This window comes from Neodiprion fabricii, chromosome 1, assembly GCF_021155785.1.
Source record: "Neodiprion fabricii isolate iyNeoFabr1 chromosome 1, iyNeoFabr1.1, whole genome shotgun sequence".
Classification (NCBI taxonomy): Eukaryota; Metazoa; Arthropoda; class Insecta; order Hymenoptera; family Diprionidae; genus Neodiprion; species Neodiprion fabricii.
Genome location: NC_060239.1, coordinates 24,709,471 through 24,731,391, shown reverse-complemented (window position 1 = coordinate 24,731,391; position 21,921 = coordinate 24,709,471). Strand labels below are relative to the sequence as shown.

Genomic DNA, 21,921 nt, shown 5'->3' with positions numbered 1-21,921 from the left:
AGAGAGAGAGAGAGAGAGAGAGAGAGAGAGAGAGAGAGAGAGAGAGAGAGAGAGAGAGAGAGAGAGAGAGAGAGAGTGCGGGAAAGAAAGATAAAGTCTAATATTTGGGCATTCTGGCTGAGATAAGCAACAACCGATAATAGATTGAGTGATACTTTCTTTCGCACTTCTCGGGTAAGGATCTTTTGATCCAGGCATACTGACTGCTGTAAGCAATAAAAACATAGTATATATAAAGCCAAGGTGTGAATGTAATCAATCATTTAGAGGTTTTCAAGGATCTGTGCGCCGGTTAAAATTCTGTAGCCGTGACGTTATAAACCATTGAGAAGCTGCCTGGTTTCGACACGTGAATAATGAGGCGAAAGACGAGAAATTTTATACAACAACGGTTCGACACGACTCGTATATTACAACTGTAGCTATTGAGCAGTCCATCCTGCAGGATTTTTATAAACGAAGTCAATTTACCCAACGAAAATGAAGCGAATTGAGGTCGTTAGAACGTGTTTAAGAATGATATAAACATTATAGTGCGGACGAAAGGCTCTTGTGATCGAAATATTATGAAAAATACGATGAAAACATGACTAAAATAATATCTACTCAACCCGGACAATTGTAGAGAAACCGTGAATTTCAACTGCAGTAGAAGATTCTGCAAACTTCAACTAGACGAACTCTTTATAGGGCTCAATTTATTCGCGAGTTCTCTGCAGATCAACAAAATCAAATTTATGATTACCATTCGAAAAGTTAGAATCAATAATGCAATTTCTTCGAAGTTTTTCAACTTTCTTCGTAGATTAGTGTGATGTTCATCCAACTAGACTTAACTCTATCAACTTCGTTCGTACCGTTTAAACCACCGATTCGTTATACGTTTGTCTCGACAGCCTTTTGAACGGATTGTTATACATTTGATATACGGTTGTACGTGAAACTCTGTAGGAAATTGAGACGTATAAAGATATTGTCGGTATAATAACAACCGTGGGGTTAAATTATGCAATTTGTACGCCGTAGCAACTTTGGCATGAAAATTTCATTATCTGCAGAAAGAAATTGCTGCGTAATGTGTACAAAAGTTTTCGCAGCAGTGCCTGTTCGAGCGAAAAGAACTGTTTTGTAAATTTCTGGAACAGCGGAAACCGATTAGTGTCTTGTGTGCGATATTTATCCCGGAAAGTCTGCAGGACGAGAGAATGTTCGTTCGCTCGACCCTCCGTTTGTCCTAAAATGGGATACGGTGATCAAAGTTTCCCTACATACAGGTATATTCAGCAACAAATCCAAAGTCGAATTTCAGTCCGAAGTGGCAACTGAGCCCCGGTTACAATTGCCCGAGGCCAGCAAACATACAGCATTGAAGTGCCGAAAAGCTTTCGCCCTTTGCCCAATAAATCCATGGCCGAGTAACAATTAACACGGATTATCACTGGTGGAAGAGGGTTCGGAAAGTAATGACTACACTGAGAAAAATTTCATTTGTCACAGTAACTAGAAATATTCGGTAAAACAGGTATCGTTAAAAAAACTATTTGAATATTGTTGGAATTACGAAAAACGAGGTACGCCTAACCATTTTGCGCTATTGTCGATCCGTTTTTGGTTATTGCAACGCAAAATCCGATTCTGAGGTTTACTTTACTTTTTTAGTTAAATAAGGCTTTACCGTCAGTTTATTGTTACACGAGCATTAAATTTTCGCAACAGTTGCAAGAAAATATAGCAACAGTGATGATAATGAGAAAGAATAGTAACGGATACTAGACTTTCCGGTAACAGGTAGAAAACTAATTTTCACTTTGTACCTACAGCTAAATTTTTCAATTGCGGCAAAAAATGAAAATAGTTAAAAACTGAGCGGTAACCGGAACTAAAAATTTCTCTCAGTGTAAGAACAAGGATATAATACTTCAATCGTAATTCGGAAGAGGTGCAAACAATAAATTTTCCTTATCGAACAGAGTGCAGTATTTGTTCAATGACCTCCATGTAGATTGTTCCATCGATTTTCCAGTAAAACAACTTACAGAGAGTTTTTACTGTTCTAGTCTCGTTCGCGTTGCTTCTTCGTATTGCAATCCTCCTGCGTGGCTTCGAAGGTTAATTTGAGTTACGTAGTGCGGAATTGGCGATTCGCGTGAAAAGACAACAGAAGCTGGACGGGTGGTCGTATAGTAGCAATAGTTACCAACTTCCAGCTACAGCTGTAACTCAGGGTTAGGCTTGGAAAGAGGGAACGGTTGAGGTCCCTAGCGGTGTTCACTCGCCGCCAATAAAGACGCTTTATTGCTATTGTTACTGGGATACCCCTGCAGGGTTTTAACTTTCGTTGTTTATTGTATACGGTATATATTCCGAAGTTGGTTCAAATCGTTACAAGACCCCTTGTACATTCTGCACACCCCTGGAATTTTACGTGCCGACTAAGAGAAGAGAGATTACCGAAAATGCTGAGAAAATTTCATCAAATTTACGCACCATAATCGCATAATGTATTCTTCACGATTATCTGCGGAGCGAAAATTAATCATGGTGTATATTGTACGATGTTTTAACAGAGGCCTCAGAGCACCTTTATTTTTCTCAGTCGACGACAGCGATGGGCTGAATATACCGCACAGCTCAGACAAATGTGCTTTATTTCAGAAGCTTCCAGTCCTTCAGGGTTCACTTCAATTTCATATCTTGCAATACAACGTTGCCACTTGGATTCTTCGTCTTCGTGTAGTTCCGATGCTCATGCATGTTCGTCAGAGCTAAGAACGTTTAGTGCAGGTAATTGTAAACATGAAGGACCTGATGCGATTTCTGCGCAAATCATTTAACGAAATCGTCGATGACGGTAAGCACTGCACAGGACTTGAGAAACATTTGAATGCAGAGGACGTTGGTAGCCGAGAAGGCATTTATCACACGAAAATACCGCTCATTTGAAATTCTCTCGAGAGATAACGGCAATTTAGGGATAATCGGAATAGGAAGTAGGCAGCGGGTGCTTAACGAGCTAACGAAAATGCGCGGGGAGTTTGGGGTCTGAAGACGAGACTGCTCCTCCGCTACCCGCTGTTAGATCTACCTGATTTTCAACTACGTTGGGGGCTTACGCAGGAGGCAGATAGCTGTGAGGAAAGTCGCAGGTGGTTAGCAGGGAAAAAGGTAAAGCTCAACTCTAAGCTCGAACGCGCAATTATCGGGTGTTTGCGCCACACGTGGGAGTTTTCCTTCAGGTAGCTACTGACACTCTCGATAGGAGTAGTGGATAACTCGGTGGTGAAATAGATACGTTCATATCGCATACCGCAACCGTATTTGTGTTTCTTGTCAAGTTACCTAGGAATATGTATATTGCATATTGTACACACAAATCACAGAAGAAATCCAAGAGAGCGTCGAGCCAGTCTCCAAGGGAATTGATCCTCCGATATTTCGTCGCTTGCAAGTCGATTGTGCCGAAGACAATTTCCCAACACACGCGCAAGCTACGCTTATACATGCAACTCTTCTTCACCTTGCGAAAACAAGAAGATGGAAAATTTTTTCTAACTTTTTACAATTGTATTCCCTTACTCTTATCACGATGTGAGCAACATTTTGTAGCCCATGAAAGATCAGTGAGAATTTTGACCCAGTTGTCACATTACACAGCTGTGTAATGAATTTTTATCGTTTCTTTTCTGTTTACTCTCTAACTCTGTCGTGTCGAGTGTTAATAATGATTAAATACCCATGTCACGGCTGACCGGCATAAGTCTTCCCTTTCCGAAATTTTTTCGGTAGGATGACGCGTGGTTTGCTTTTTTATGGTCAACTTAGGTTTTCGTGGATATTAGAGTTTATGAAAACGTATCATCTTCTACTGTTTTTCGTTTGGTTTTAGATTATGCACGGTAAAATTTTTTATCTGATATTCTTAACCATATCATTGGCATAACGGAAGATTGCAAACGTGGGTAAATATATTGCAAATTTGCCCTCTCTTCTTTCGCACCATCTGTTCTTCTCTCATTCGCAGGAACAAAGAATTTTATAATCTAGTTTTGAAGAATTCTCAGTTTACTTAATTCACTCCAGACATGATTCGTTGATGCAATTGTACGCCTTATTATCATCACCAGTTCTATGTATTTCATACCTATCCGTAAAAGATTCGCCCTCACAAAAGTTTTGAATAAATTAGAGGTGCCACCACAGTTTCTAACCAATTTTATTATTGTCAAACAAAAACTTCAAATTTCAGTTGCATATGAGTTTTTCTTCTCATTCTTGTTTTGAACGAACAGAATGTTCAAGATATACGAACTAGTTTGGTTCATTTCATAAACGATGTATCATACTCAGAAATTTTTTTTCGAGATTTTTTTTCACTCAAATGATTTTGAAAGACATATTTTCCGTCAATCACGTTGTTCGGGAACAATTAGTACAGCTAGATATAATGAATTCGTAATCTTGCAGTATCGCGATTAAAATCGAAACACCTGAGCCGTATTGAAATCCAGATTTTATTTTCTTCCGAACGATTTCGAGAAATTTGTTCGGTTAGTATAAAATCGATTTCTCAATGACACCTTTTTCATAGCGATAATGTAAACCTGACCAAAATCAGTTACACGATAGCTGATATATTAATCGTAGAGCGGGTGATGTTCTGACAAAATATAAAAGCTATAGTGAAATGCACTTAACCCGCAAAATACAGTTGCCGGCCGGAAATCTTCCGGGGATTTAGAACTTCCGGAAGCCCGGTCAGCAACACATTAGAGTCACAGCCAGGGAGGAGGAGCAGCACGGGCTGACCATAAGTGCTATCGGGATAATCCCGGTGGTCCATTTCGTGAAGTGGGTCCATGGGTCAGTCGGAAATGACGAACATTCACTTGAATAAGGACAAATAACGGTGAATCGAATACGAGCATAGTATCGCGGTGCGCTTTCTGTCCGCTTATCCTTGTCATTTAGGGCGGGAGGGGTACAAAGACGACCAAAAGACTTCATCATAATTTACTTCAATGAACATTTTATATAAAGACGTAGCACACAAAAGTGTAAATTACTACTATAGTCGATCCAATTCTGAGTGGCAGAAGTGAACTATCTCGTTGTTCACTTTTACTATCGCTCAGAGATCGTTGAAACGATGATAAGATGAATTTTTGGGTCGATCAAGACGGCGACGACTTCGTCCAAACTGCGGCGTTTGAGATAGGATTTCTTTTCACGTTCAAAAGTTCATGACCAAATGTGCATGGCGGTAGGAAATGGAAGCGGGAACCAAGATCCGGAGGAAACGGGACCGAGAGCAAAGTTTGACACTCTCATCTCATCTCCAAGTTTATGAAACTTAGAACCCCCGGGGTTCCCATTTTCAACCGTACATTCTGGTCAAGTAGTTTTCGTTCACGAAGCGGTGGATTCGACGGATACGAAAGCCGCGTATATTCGGGTTGCGGGATTCTGCGGTTCAAGTAGCTTCGATGTGCCAACGCTTTTTAGAGTCTCAAGCACAAATACATACTGGTTTCTCTTTGTTCACACCAAGGTTTGTCGTCAAAGCGACGTCTTGAAGCTTTGCGAAAGTCCACGAAGCGTCGTCGTTAATGGCATCGAGTAGCGGTGAACGGAATAGAAGAATCCAGTAAGTGAATACTTTGTTGATGTATATTTATTACCTTGAAATTTCACGTTCCGAACGATCTCCGACAGGTTCTCGGTGCGATTGGTGAGTATTTTATATCATCGGTAAAGATGGCAAACATGCTCTTACATAAATATGCAAACAGCTCGACAGATTATTCGTTTGCAATATGTGGACAAATGGTAGGTTATGCAGAATATATATGTATCCGCATGTAGATATATGTACAGTGAAGTGGGTGGGCTTTGGAGCTGAATACCCTTGCGGTGGGTGGTATAATTTTTCACGCAGAAGCTTTGTGGAGGTGGATTGAATTTCATCCGTCGAGCGTACACATTCATTAAATAAATTCCCCGCTGCTAACATGACATCGTAATGGCCGCGCCGGCATCCAAAAGGGATGAATGAAAGCTCATGGAAAAAAAGATCGATTCATTTTCATATGAATTGCTAAATTTATGTAATATCCTTTACGGAGATTGAAGGAGTGTTTTCTTTTTTAACCAAAAAAGGAAACTGAAAATTAAATAAAAACGTTTGGCACTCTCAAGTTGGATAAAAAGCAAAGTTTAAACACAAATACGGAGTCACGAGTAGACTCGGATTCAATTTCGTTTCAAAGTTTAACTGATTCAAGGTTTTACGGCGGTCGGATATTTGTGAAAAAGCGAGTGTAACTTTTATCCGAAACGCGGTTTTGTTCTCATGCAAAAGCATGATGAAACTTTTATCGCGGTCCGTACTTGGATATACATGTTGCACATATATTAAACCTTGTAAGATTTTTACGGAAGCGTTGGTTTGGCCTGCGGTTTTGCACATTCAAGATATATTTACTCGACGTGAAGTTAGGTTGGGTTCGGTCGAGTTGTGTTGTATCCAGTAGCCTTAAAAGATGTTCCTACGATCAAACTATATTCTTACTTTTAGCTAGCATATAAATATGCGTTTAACTCGAGATCGTATAGAAAATGAGTACCCATCGTCTTCTCGACTTTTGTAAAATAAAGCATTGAGCCCCCTCCCCCCGTTGCGGCCGGAGGAGGAAAAGAAGTAAAACTTTTAAGATCTCAAGTAATTTTCCAGGGAAAGCTTCCTGCTCGCCGCAGGGGTTCTTTGTACTTCTTGGCTAACAACTTTCCGCGCCTAATTCTCTTCTGCATATCCTAAGGTTTAGAAAATTTTAGCCCGTTAACCTCAAGAGTGGCGCACATACTTTTCAAACACCTGAATTACAGCTGCATTTATTCGGATTAGGTTACGTTAGATCTCATCATTCCACAACTTGGGCTTTATAGGTATAGTTCGGCAAAGATTACCTTTAAGCTCTGACAAATAATGTGTGTGAAGGATAAATATTACAGTTCATTCCAATTCCTGCTGTATAAAGTAGCCATGTTATATGGATGAAAAAAACGAAATTTCTACTTTTATACCGAAAAATATAGTTCCGTATACGAAATGAGAACAAATTTTGTAGCTGTAATTAAAAAATCTAGTATATGTTACTATTGTTTTAGTTTAATTAAGATCACTCTTACTACATTTTCTTGTAACCGTTACGTTAATTTGATGTCGATGCAACTATAAATTCATGTTAAAGCCTTATTTAGCTGAAAAAATCTAGCCAGCTAAACAGACAGATTTAACGTTGCGATAGCAAAAAAATGTTCATCAAATCGTCAAATAATTCCAACAATATTTGAACGGTTTATACAACGATATCCATTTTACTAGAATTTTCTACCAACTATAACAAATGAAATTTCCCTCGATGTGTAAAATCTGAATCGTATAAAACTAACTCGATTGTGTTGGGATCACGTCCCCAACGAGAACGTCATTCGCGGTTATATAAATGCTTAACGGCACCTCGGCACGTACGCACAACACTGTGCACAACTGCATACACTAACCGCAAAATGGACGTTGAAAACAGTGCGAAATTGAGATAATCATTCAGGGTGCGAAACTCAGTGCGCGGTCTAGGCAGTAATTCCAATGCGGAACATGCCACTCGGTTTGCAGAGACAAATGGGAATGATTGTTGCATCTATTGGCGTAGGCTTGCAGTTGGTACAGAGTGTTCGCAAACGACGCTATACAAGAGCCATTGTGATTGGAGAAATAGATAGATAAATATAGATAGAGAGCTAGATAGTTGGATGGTTCGATAAATAAACAGTTGGATGGTTGGATTGTTCGATGGTTGGATGGATGGATGGACAGATAGTTGGATAATTGGATAGTCGGATAGTCAGCTAGTTGGATAGTTGAACAGTTAGACAGTTAGATAGATAGATAATTTGATAATTAGATAGTTAGGTGGATAGATAGACAGATATATATAGAAAAAGAGTGGTAGATAGATTTATAGATAGATAATTGGATAGTTGGATGGATGGATATAGATAGAGAGATAGATAATATTTATTACGAGTACCTTGTGTATAATAATGAGAGAAGAAAGGGAGAGAAAGACAGAGGCAGAGACAGGCGCCTCCGTAGATCAATTCGAAGCTACAACGGCGGGTGTCACGAAAGGGGTTGGAGAAGAACAAGCGATTCGCCGCCAGGGTTAGACGTACCAAGAGGTGGCGCCATATCCGGCAAACCCGCGAATTTCACAGCCCGGGGTTGTTTGACGCGGTCTGCAAGTTTGAAGCCGTGTACACAGGATATATTGGGGCACATGTACGCACGGTGTGTACGACATGTCACTCCGAACACGGTGCGTGTATACAACCGAATCCCACCTTTATACTAACAATGAAATCACAATTGCAACTACCTATAGGTATACTGCAGAATGGGATATGTGTGCGTATCTTGTGTAATCATAGGGTGTATAGTTTCCTATTCCCGAATGAGATTTTGACGCCCTAGCGACACGATGGTGCGCACAATATATGACGTCGTCAGTTATAGTTTTATTTAGTTTCTAATTGGCGCACAACTGCGAGGAGAAAACAGCTGTTCACGCGTTGAATGTTTGTATATGGTATGATAACAAGAAAAAGAAGTTTCACTTATGTTACAAAAATTTCATTTTCGTAGTCGGTAAGATTTTAGAAAAATATGTTAGAGCGCGATTACGATAACTTTTAATACTCTACGTCTTCCGATGATCGAAATATTATTTACCATATTATTTCACGTAATAATTTCTTGTTTCAATCCCTTTTAACGTGTTACCATAACTTAATTTATTGTTACACCGTCGCCAAGAGCTACATGTAAGTGTAATACGAGTGACCGTATAATCGAAATAAAAAATAAAAATTCAGCTGAAAGACGTACGACATTTTCTGTCGATACTTACAAAAATCATTTTCATTTTTTCCTCACGTCCATTATTTTCTATAATAATTAAAAATAGTCAGACACTGTGTAAACGGTGAAAAATAATTGTATAATTGAACAAAGCAACCGAGTAAACAAACCACATACAATAATGAAACCTGTAATAATTATACCTATTCCATATTTTATTCGTTATGGTTGCATTTTTCCCTGTAAACAACATGAAAAAGATATCCGAAGTTAATTTACTCGTTCACTTCTCGTCCGAATGCTAGCGGCAACTAAAAATTTTTTCAGATGAAGGCAGTTTGTCATGTGTATAATTATAACTGCTGATAAATGTCCTCCGGCATCGGAAACCATAAAAACCGCGAAATATGGTGTGAAAAACGTTAGACGTACGTTTAAAGTTCACGATGGGTCATGCAATGTACATATATGTATACATATACACATATAAAGTTATATACCCATGTATATTTTAACCAACCAATAAAATTCCACCGTTTCTCACAAACTGGCGCGTATCTTACGATAAAGCAAAACTGCACGAAATAAAAGAACAGCTGCGTGTAACGGGTGTTTTTCGTTCGTTTCCAAGCACGCTTGTTGTTGCGTATTTCGTACAAGGAATAGCCAACTTTCCGGTTTAGTAGTCGGTGTTGCGAAAACTGGTAAATGACGTGTGAAAAATTGAAGAACATCAGTTTAGATAACTAAAGAGAACGTTTAATTTTTACCGACATCAAACGATATTCGGATTATTTAAAAAAACCAAAGATACTGTTATATTTGCTTAGTCAATTCATTCCAATTTTCATCAGCTTATACATGCACGCGCAGAACTTTCACACTGTAAATAGTTATCGTTAGCTTTTCTTTACTTCGCATTTGAAGAGCGTTTGTAGTATAAATCTTATGAAGAGGATGTAGGTTTCGTTAGAATTCTGAGTCTCCGTTAACTACTGTATGTAGAAAGTTACGCTCAAGGCTTGTCTTTCGGAGGGCAATAGAATCCTAATCAAGACTCAATGACAGAATTCTGGTAAAACCACTTACTCGTTTTTAACGTGTATCTTCTTTTGGGTCATTGTCGATTTACGTACGTACAGTTTTGCCCCGATGTATATAACGCGGTAAAGAAACAAACTATGGTAGTTATCAAAACACCGTATGAAACAATGGTGTTTTATAGCCAGGCGATCATGAGGGTAGCGTGACTAAATTACGCGTATTATCATACTCGTTTCAAACATTGTGCTGCAGCGTGAAGTATACTATACATAATTCAAAACTCGGCTTTGATAGTGTTTATAAATAGAAGATAGTATAATTGCTAGCACAGCACAAAGGTCGTGAAATGCGGAAGATAATCTGTGTCAGTTGGCAAATTGATGATAAATCGGATATGACAGGTGGTAGATAACGTTACGTTTCAACTAAAAACACATTCTTAAGTAAACGGATCTGTTATTGCAACGCTAAATAGTACTTGAGGAATAATTTAATTAGGAGCAAGATAAATGAGACTGTAGAAAAATAAAAATAAAAACTCTTGAATAACACTGTATCGATACACGGTGGAAAACTGTGAGAGAACTTCGTATGCGCCACCAGTACAGTAGCGGTGTGATGAGTATAAAAAAAAATTTGATAACATTTACAGTAAGTTAAAAATACAGTCAGACGGTTCGGGAAACGTGATAAGAGTTTTATAGCTCGTTATAATACCTACAAGAATACGAATGTGACGGAATATGTACCGAATGCGACAATGATTCGGCTTTACTACGATCAATGAATTCCTACGATACTGCAGGCAGTGTTGCGTTGAATTAATTTTTTCTTTACCGAAGCGTTCCAGCGACGGAACAAAAGGAATAATTTTTTCATTACACGCCGGTCAAATCTCCCAGAAATGACTTCGAGTGTTGAACTTTATGCAATTTTACATAATCTACTCAGGTACTTGAGACTCACTCGACAATATCTCGAGTGGCTGTGAATCTCGGTGCAAACCGTTTAAACGACGAGCTCTGACAGATTGATCTAATCGCTGTAATTTCGTTCGATATCAATCTTCGTATCACACTGTCCTTATCGCACATCGAAACAGAGGATCTGCCGTGTGCGTGACGTAATATAATAACGACGACCAATATCGTTATTCACCGTCATCGAGTACCTAACTGATTATAAGTATGTAGGTGTATATGTATAGTTTTGATTGGATTATTATCAATCTCTACTCACCGCAACCTGTCAATTTCGATCCCTTTAAACTCATCGTCGCTCCGTGGCGTCACTCAACCCATCCAAATATTCGGTTACAGGGTAACGACAAAACCTTGTTATCTTCAACACAGGCCGAAAATCACGTGGTAAATTCACTGAAATTTATGTCCCATCAAAATATCCTGGGGCTTTATCGATTAGGATTAGATGTTACGATAATTTTAACAACAATGACGATGAAAGAAAAAGAACTCCGTGAAATATTCCATCAGAATATTTACAAGCGACGAGATATTTATATTTTCAACACAGAGAATTCGGATGGTTTTATTTTCAAGCAGGTATGATTTACTTTCACTGAATTAATCTTAATCTTATTACTGTAATTCAAGTTTCTATTCGAATAAATCACATTTCCCCGTCGTAAGCAAGTTTAATTCTGATTTTCTTCCCGGGATAAAAATTCAGCTTGAACCTCGGTCCTGAAGGTGCGGAATTATTATTATAGATGGTAAAAGGAAGAGAGAAAATTTATCGCGAGAAAATTTATATTTGCCACGAACGAGTTCGCGTGGTTTTCAACCATTTATTTAAAAATAAAACGCCGGCAGTCACGATTGTCAGAAGTCTTCGACAATGCGAGGGTACTTTTTGGCGTTCTTTAAACTTCTTCCGCATCGGGGCCGCACGTCTATTATATTACACGCGTATTATAAATTTGGTGAAAAATTTGAAATACCGTTTGTCACGTGAAGCCTCTTGAAAGTTGCAAATTACTGTGTAAACGTTGCGAGTTCTTGAGGTAGCTTCATGAAATATTAATCGAACCATCGCAATATTTTCACGAACGAATTGACTAGAAGGATTTAACGCGGCGTTTAAAGACGTTTCCATTAATTAAACACCGCATGCAAATGCCCACGACGCTGTTAACGCGCAAGAGGACAAACTGGTCAGTTTTTACATATGCATTCACACACACATGCATGCGCAAGAATACTTAAATAGAAGCTAGACAGCAAGAAAAAAAAAGGAATAAAAAATCGATACATCTGACTCGTGAAAAAGGAATATATTACCGACAGAGTCAAGTCGAGTGGATGACAATTTTTATAATTACCGTGATAAGAGGATTAGATTTTTGAAAAATTATTTTCCTTCTCGATTATTCCGCACAGCACGGGGTCATTGGCTTCAAATTTTAATAAACGTCTCGAGGAGGAAACGACTTTAATCGAAAGATATTACGAGTCTCTTAGTCTGCCGGGGATCGTGTATACATATATTATACACCTTGAAGTTGAGTATTTTATATGAAAACTGGAGAGTGGCCTTTCAGGGGTGGGAATTTTTTAATGAAAAATTGATATTCAACGATTTTGGACTCGCGTCATGGAAAATTTGAGATTCCGGGAACACCTTTCGCCAGTGAGAGAATAAAGACGTTGACAAATTAGTCGCCTCTCATCGAGATTCCAAGGCGACTATTTTCGTACAGGACAAATCCCGGAGCGTTTCACCCGGTGAGAGGTACGGCTTTAATCGTTTCTTCGGATACGTTTCGGGTTTTAACGATTATTATCGTCGAGCCTTTAGAAATAGATTGACAGCGATAAAAGAGAATAATTATATGGTCTAATTTGATATTCCATTGTCCGATTATCCGTTCCTCTTTCATTATTCCTGAATAAATAAAAAAGTTAATATATCTTTGTCGAGTCGGAAAGCAGGAGCGACGACGAAGGGATACCAAAGCCAATATTGGAGGTTGGCGAATAAGAGCTCGGGGATGAAATAATACCGCCGTGCAGCGGTAGCGTAATAAAAACGACCGTTAATTATTCTCGAGGATAGCTGGTGCTAATTTCGATATGAGAAAATGCACGTCGCAACTTATTGGCTTTGCCGATCGGTCACGTGATTCGGATGATCGAAGTAGCCCGTGAGTGTATTTTTTAAACTTTTTACGCTCGCCACTATTTTAAACTCAGACCTGGATATAACCTCAGCCTGCATATATCGTAGATTTACCTAGATTCTAACAGCATGTGAATATACTAGACTGGTCCAAAAAAATCGACAGTTTTTTTTTCAAAGTCATATGTTTAACAGTTTTAGAAAGAGGAAATAAGACGCCCGTTGCAATTTCAGCCCTTAATATTGATGTTTAGTGATTCCTGAACGCAATTTCCATTTTTCATTTGATTAACGTTGGAAAATAATTTTAGTTATTTCGGAATTTCGTATCTCAGTAACGAGGCAATGTACGTAAATGTCCGATTCAAATTTTCGTTGGAAATCGACTGCTCTACAAAAAAGGTCTCGTATGATTTTTTGATAACTCAACTCTTTTAAAAGCTATTCAAGTTAAAGTTGAAATTAAGTAAAAATTCAACGTTTTCTAGATTAACAGCGAAAATACTGAACTCACCGCAAAATATGGTGGTCCTTTTTTTGTAGAGCATTTCAACCACTACGAAATCATGTCATTCAATTAAATTTCGACCTAAGCAAATTTATTTTGTAATTATTACAAATAACACTATTTATTATATGTAATTTCACTTTGAAAGTCTTTTTTTTTTTTTTAGCAAAATACAGATTTTTTTAACTTGCAAATTGATCGAATAACATGATTTCATAGCCGTTGAAATACTTTACAATAAAACTTTTTTCGTAGAGCGGTCGATTCCCAACAAAAATACGTATCGGACATTTATCTATATTGCTTCGTTACTGAGCTACGAAATTCCGAAATAACTGAAATTATTTTCGAATGTTAATCAAATGGAAAATGGAAATTGCGTTTAGGTACAACTAAATATTAATATTAAGGGCTCAAATTGAAACGGGCATTTCATTTCAACTTCCTACAACTATTAAGCATGTGACTTTGAAAAAAAAGTCAATTTTTTTCGACTAGCTAGTGAATACGTGATAACAATGACGCCAATCAATGTAAGGTTCTTGAGTTTCTCTTCGTGAACTCACCGACTTTCGAAGTTCTTACGGCAATCGAACGACAATGCAAGTTTAATCACCTAAATGGGCTCGTAAACAGCCAATTTCAGTCAATATCGGTATAGTTTCTCGGTAGCCGTTTCTCGTTGGTCAATTCGTAAAGTCCAAGCTCTGTAATTTCATGAATAATTTCTTTGCTTTATCTAGATATTTTCACCTCACCGTTAGTCGTACCGAATGACAAATTACAGATTTTTAACAGTACGTGAATCTACAAGCGGAAAGCGGATCACGGGTATATGAAAATGAAATATTTTCTGCTGCTTTGCGAAATTGAATTATAGTGCCTGAAAGTCGTAAGAAAAAATTATTTAAAATCCAGTTACAGGAAAAAAGTCGACCGATCAAAGTTTGAAGAGTATTTTCTACCTGTTGATTAATTATTTTAGTTTAACGTTCCGGAAATTTGATCTTGGAAAGGTTTTGACCTTGTCAAATGTTCATGGTGCTCTTAAACGTCTCTTCATCGAGTGACATTTCAATAAATGCATAAAATGTACGAAATAATTATACTTATAGAAGTACTCATACCTAGTGCCGTTTATGGTGAATATGGTCTCGATAGAATGCCGGTCCAGAACACCGCTGAGAAGATACTGTAGAGTAATAAGAGCCAGGACAATGCATGCTAGAATTTTGTAGAGATGGGCTCGGTGCCACGGTCCTACGGCTGAGGCCACAGTCATTGCATACGGGCGACAACATACCTCCTCTCAGGTGTCGCGGGGTTGGCCGTCCCTTCGGTCAGCTTTATTACCGTTTATTAAACCGGGGACGAGGGAATCTCGACCAACAATCAGTTTCTCCCCGCATCCACAATCCCCCTCGCGGTATTTCTCCCCTATTGAAGTTAACAGTTTCGCTGTTTTCCTGGAACATCCAAAACAGGACAATGCTGTATGATTACATATTCGAACTGATGAAGGTGTAAAATAGGAGATTGAACAAGGTGACAGGTTTTTTTTCTGATTATATAACGAGAGATGATTACAATAATTACAATTCTTAGACGCAGGATATGGCGCAATACGCAGAAATTCACCATTTAGATTTTTTTTTTTTTTTGATAAATCGAGGTTCTTTATTATTTGGATATTGGACGGTAATTTTTGGAAGATGTGGATAATTGATGATGTTGTTTCGTATCAACGATGACGGGAGTCTACTGGAGTATAATCGCCGATGAACAATTTTTCTACAAGAAAAGCTTTTGTTTAGACTTCAGAATCGTCGGCATTTTATTATTCTTTATTCATGTAATAAGTAACGAGCCAAGTAGTTCGCTCAAGAGTGAAAAATACAAAGGAAAAACAACGGGCAAGAAAGTAACGGGCGCGATGATAAAACGAACGATACCAGTTTGAGCTTTTGTTAAAGTTGATAATTTATTGTTATTTCTCTTGCTTATATCATGTATTATAGAGGCGATAAATTCTCTGTTGTGTGCCTCGTGCCTCCGTACAAGTATATGCAATACACACACACAGCGCAAGAGAGATATAACTTTTAATTGCAGAAGTTTATATTTGATACTTTTCTCTTCTCCTTTTTATTGCACATTGAATTTCATCCCCTCGGATTTCATCGTTGTTTCATTTCGCACCTTTCACTTCCACGGTCGTGAGCTCTGAAGTCCATAACGCACGACACTCACAATTATTATAGTCAATTTGAAGAAGCGCTAATGGTTTATGCAAATCCTCCGGGACACTCTGCAAGCTCGTCTCTCGAGTCCCACGAGAGTGAAACTTTTTTTGAATTTATTTAACCGTGAATGCGTTCATCTCTTTCGCATGCATGCGATCCTTACGATGAGAAACTTCCTATACATATTCTCTGAGCTGTATGATCTTGTGATATCTGAATAGATTTATCGCTTGCATAGATTGTAATGAAAAAAATACACACATTCCATATCGATTTTCTCAACATGAGCAATTTTCAGTCTCATCAATCGAATCGTGCCTAAAAGCTGACTCGTTGTTATTCGTGCAATGAATCTCAACATTGAAGAAGCAGCTTAAACAGTGATAAAACTAACAATGAAGTATTTACAGTTATTGGATATAAAATTAGAATTGCTCATAAGTAGCATAATGCTGACAAGCATAATGGTGGGTAATTAAATAGATAGCAGTTGGAAGCCATTAAATATTCCGTTTGATGAAGAACGATTAATCGAGTACATCGGCGTTTAAAAAATTCGGTTTCATTACTTGCTGATCAACGACATGCCGAATTCAATTCCACTACCGACGATGCGGTGATTATAGAGAAATTAGAAAATTACAACGGATCTTTTTGTATTTTTTGGACAATTGAACGAGCGAATAGCGCTCTACGTGATATTTCACGGTCGCACGAAGCTGAATATTACCGGACTTGAGTAGTTACGTTGTCGGTAACCTGCCGCCCACTTACATGCCATTAGTCGTCATTTGCGCCAGTATTATTTGGCATGACATTTGTACAAACGGAGCTGGCTCGCATTGCTCTCACGTTTTCAGTTTAAATTTAAAGAGAAAAACAGAGTTAATCGAACCGTATAAAATACGTACCTATTAAGGGTGAAATCAATTATAGCTGTGAATAACCGACGAGAAGGATGTCGGAACGATTTTATGAATGCACTACCTTTTTCAGTTGAAAATTGAATGAATCTGCTTTCGTTTATTCAAAAATAAATCATCGTTTCGAAACCGAACCACTTTAAAAAAATTCAGGGACGAAAGTTGCTTTTTCGACTTCTGCTTGTGTCAGCCATCGATAATGCTTTAATTGTCATCTCCCTCGGTAAAATATACGTTAAAAATACGTTTTAGCCAGTAATTTATTCCAGCTGCTATCGGCATCGCTGCAATATTCATTACATAAGGTACATTACTGTACGCACATATAATCGTGATATAGCTTCCCGACAAGTTGTTAACTGTAGACATTCAGAGTCGGTATATATAATAATACATGGGTCATTATTGATTTTCCCATAAAGCTGACCTCGGATGAATTATGAACGTATCGATGGTCCTTAGTAAAATTCACTCAATCTTAGAGAGGCTGATTATAAAAGATTTAACTTCGGCGTGACTATTATAATCCAAGTAACTCTACGGGACCTGATGATAAAACAATTATCTTTTATGCTGATACACAGGAGTCAACTGTTTTATCATCAGGGTTCGTAGATTTATTCGGATTATAATCGTTTCACCAGAGTTAGGTCTTTCATAATCAGCCTCTTTAAGATAAGTGAATTTTATTAGAAGCCATCGGTACAATATGCGAATGTTTTGATCAGCGTCAATAATGCAGTAATTGTAATTTCAGGATCTTCCGACTAGAACGACGATTTTTACTTACTTAAAAACTTCGATTAAAGTGGAACGATATACGGCCATCAGCTGAAACAGGGCTTGAAATTGTGACAGAGAAATTTTAACTACTATAAGACTTTCTGTGAAACTCGTGATTTTTTACAACTTGTATGTTGTTCGATTTTCAAAAAATTGTACAAATATTGTTGTTACTTTGACGATACCGCATTGTTCGTGACAAATGCCCACCCCGGGTGTTTCACCTTATTGTTAGTCGCATTTGACTTTTTTTTTTCATTGGGCGATGCTATAAACAGATACATAAAACAATATTATCTGCACTACTTCACTCGGAATACTTTGTCGAAACTTGTTGCACTACCATTTCAATAGCGCCAGCTATACTCCGAGGGTCTAGTTATGAGCGTCGGTATTGATTCGACGGTAAAATAACTGACCTTTCGTAATATCGTAACAATACCGTTCGTATCTGCAAAGGTTTCGACCAACGTACTCGACTCGTATCAATATTTCTATAACCGACGTTATCGAGTTGGTACGTGATGAGTTTCGCACCACCCTCAACGTTGGAGAACCAGATCCAAACATCGTTCTCTCCTCTTTTCGATTTACATACAAACGTACCAGGCGAGTGGGCTTCAGGACCTTCGGTTGCCAGAGTTACTATTGATTCTAGATTCGGTAAAAAAACTCGTCGATTTTCGACGGTTATTTATCCAATACGACTGGATGTTGTACGAATTGGCGGAGGTATTTGCTTAGAAATTTTGTCGTTGGTGTTTTTTCGCCGGTTGTTGTTACCTACACACAAAATCTAGGCAGGCGCGGAGTTCACGTGCTCTTTCGAAACGTCAACTTCCTCCCTTCATCCGTACGAGCAGCCACTTCTTTGCCTCGTCCATTATGGATCGCAAAGCCGAACGATCCCTTCGCCATCCATTCCGCATCACCGAACCAGCCAATCGGCTCCCCAAAGACGACCATGAAAGCACCCTCAATAAGACTCACAACGCTTTCCTCCCAACCTGTGTACGGAATATTGCGGGATATTGAATGCTCGGATTTAGATATTTCGCGGTTCATTGCGCCCCGAGCCACTCCGCAAGCTTATGCATAAAACGTGGAAGAAAATCTTCGACCCGAGAGGAGGCATTGAGGAACCTCTTTGGATGTACGTGACATGCGGAAATGAGGTTCTCAGATTTAAACCACATGTTTACTAGATAACCGGCTGGAACATTGACAGTGTGCATTCAACATTTTTTACTATAATACCTGAAAAGTGTTTTTCTTAGGTGAAGTGATGGTATTCGATATTCACCATCTTTCTTGCGACCTTCTAATACATTTTATGACAGATCTATACAAGGAAGTCTTGTCAATCAACTAAGTCATTAGATGCAAAAATATACTATTCGAAATCTCAATTGCGTCTGTAAAACATTTGGAAAATTGTAAATGTAATTGCTTGGTTCTCGGATTTTTTTTTGTCGGAAATGTTGAATAAAAATAGGGGTGCACTGCTGAACACGTGATTATAGACCAAGTGTCGTGAAATTGGGTTCGTCTGGTTCCCTGCAAAAATTGTTCCTCTTTTCAGTGTGCCTATAAACCGCAACAGTCACTTTAGGTAACTCTATGTCACGATTTTACTCAAGAAGATTAGTATTAAACTTGCGACACCAGAAGGTTGTCTAGGTAAACACGTTTATAGAATTGTGGAAAATAGTATGGCGTAGTAGCGTAAAAGTCGAAGAAACGCAGTGAAAATATCGGTTCAATACCAGGTGCATTTAATAATTATACAAGAATAGCTTCAATTTTACATTAGCAATAATGGGTATTTTATAAGAAGTAGTTGCGCTTCCTTCGTCAAAGCAAAGTCATATAATTCAATCGATATGTATATATATACAGGGCATTCCATGACATCTCGATCAAGATTCTACGTCGATGTCTCGGATTGGTTCTTTGTTTATTTGTTTATTTTTTTTTATAAAAGTACATGACGAAAAATGTAATCGCAATTTTTTTTCAGATTTTCTGGAACCATCGTATCTGAAGTATGATTTAAAAACTTGAACCCCCACCCCCTACTTTCTAAATATCTTAATCGAGATGTCATGGAACGCTCCATACGTATATTTACCACACGAGCTCGAAAGATGGAGATTTTCCGTTTCTTCCTCAGAGTCCAGGTGTCTCAGAGACACTTCGGCACCCTAAGAATCCCTCTCAACGCCAACGCAGCGACCCCAACCAAAACGAATTTCCGATTAGCCATCACGAGGTCGCAGATGCGGAGATGCCAAGTCAGCTAGAGAAATGTGCCGAGCGTTTCTAAGCCCCTCTTGGGTACGGGAGTCTCATTTTTCAAGGCGAAGGTCGAACGGCGCCAAAGGTCAGTGGTGGAAGTCACGTCGTGGTCGATTGCTTCACCATGCGCAAGGCTTTGACGTTGCCAAAAGCAACGAAAAGCTGAGCTTTATCTTCACTGGGATTTTTCTCTGCTCGTGATATATCGTTGCGGAAAATATCTAAACATTAGCACACTGGTAATAGTACAAGGATCAATCTAATACCGTATAAAACAGTGTACAACAGTTACGTAGTAAGAATTGTGTTAGAGAATTGGAATAATCGTCGTACATCGACGATGGCAAATCTATCTGTCACCGTATCCACATGATGATAATTTTTAGTGGGTACCGCACTTGTACCGGAAATATCCTCGTGCAGTTGCAGATTTTGTCCGCGGCCGTTATAGTACGGACGTTAAAAGGACGCCGTCAGCATTTCCAACAACGTACCTACCGACATGTCTGCATATCCTTCCTCGGACGAGCCCATTATTCGCGATTAGTGCAGGGCCATTTCTTCGTTCCGTTGATGCTACTGCATGTGGGTGTATACGTGTGTCACACGATGTTCATGGCCGTGGGTTATCGGGCAAAACCACGATTGGAGATTAGGCAGAGCTTGCAGGAAACGGGATATTCCATACTTGTAAATTGTGTGCGCAAAACGCGGCACAACGTGTCGTTGTTCAAATTAAATTTATCAACGGCGGTACGTAGAGAAGGCTGAGATGATTTCGTTAACGGTATAACTGAGGTAATCAACGATGGAAGAAGCCCATTTTCGCTTTGTGAGAGAAAATTGAATTACACCGCACAACGCGGAGTTACAAGCGTCACCCGTTTTTTTTTACAATTTCCTCGTTTATCGCGTTCGAAACATCGGCAGAGATTGGTAAAAATAAAAGAACCTTGTATTATTTGCAATACTTCAGCTAGATTTTTATTCCCGTAACTATTCGAGTTGTTCAGAGACGGAGTTTTAATTTTTTTTTTACTCCCGTGATATTGTGAAATTTCAGAAAACTTCATTGCCCTGTGTCACAGGTATTTTTTTTCTTTCTTTCTGTGGACTATGAACCAGTATGCAGCCTCGCGAAGGCTCGACTTCTCCGTTGACCCAAATCGGCGAACCGATTGTTCGTGTTTAATCAGAACATCGCTGCTGGTCTCTCGTTGAAAACTCGGCGAAAATACGGAAAGTAACAACCTGCTTCGTGACAAGCGTAATCGTTATGCATGTTAGGAAAATTCGTTAGCTTCGATGAATTCTACGGTCATGTGGCGCCGAGCAATCGTTCGCTTGGAAATCGTGTGATATACATTATCATATGATTATTAATAACGTTCAAACGTTACCCCTAATTTTCGGTGATCTCCAAACGTTTCTAAGCGATTCTCAATGGTTTCTGAATTATACAACAGAATCTCAGAAAATCAATGAAAACCATTTAACAAACTGAAAATCACCGGAATCGCGTGAGAGGATAGAAGAAACTGAATTGAATGTTAACAAGTTAAGACCTAAAGATATTTTCACGATTTACCAACGCTATCATGCAAGTTCAATCAAGTGGCAATGATTTCCATCGATTTTAATCGTAACTCGATCGATTACTCGTGATTTCAAAGAATATTTCAGGCACTTAGGTTCCTTTGATTCCCAATTTCATTTCAAACTGTTGCGGTTACGACTTCCTTGACAGAATGGCGCCGAATGGTCAATCCGCACCAATTGGAAAGCATGGCGAAAATGATTGCGAGGCGTCCTTGCATTGTCGACACAATTCCTGATGCTCTGTGGTATTCCGTGTATCCGGATGACCGGCTTGCCTCCTGCTTGTTATTTCATCCTTGATGCAACGGGCGACGAAGACCATTACAATCGACGCCAATCTCGAGCCAGGAAGCCAGGCATTTGCTGGTGCAATTCCATCGAAGTTGGAAACGGCGAAGCGACGTGTCGCATTGCAGCAAATATCGCGGTCTCGACGTGTTCCTTCAATTCACCTGCAAATCCCACATA

At 38.8% G+C, this 21,921-nt stretch overlaps 1 long non-coding RNA gene across 1 annotated transcript in view; it reads right to left on the bottom strand.

The window, feature by feature from the left end:
* Positions 1–14,716: 14,716 nt before the first annotated feature.
* LOC124181910 overlaps positions 14,717–21,921 on the bottom strand; it is a 43,473-nt gene continuing 36,268 nt past the window's right edge. Inside the window, exon 3 of the long non-coding RNA XR_006870660.1 lies at positions 14,717–15,073. This is a non-coding gene — a long non-coding RNA (uncharacterized LOC124181910). The remainder of the gene's footprint in view (positions 15,074–21,921) is intronic.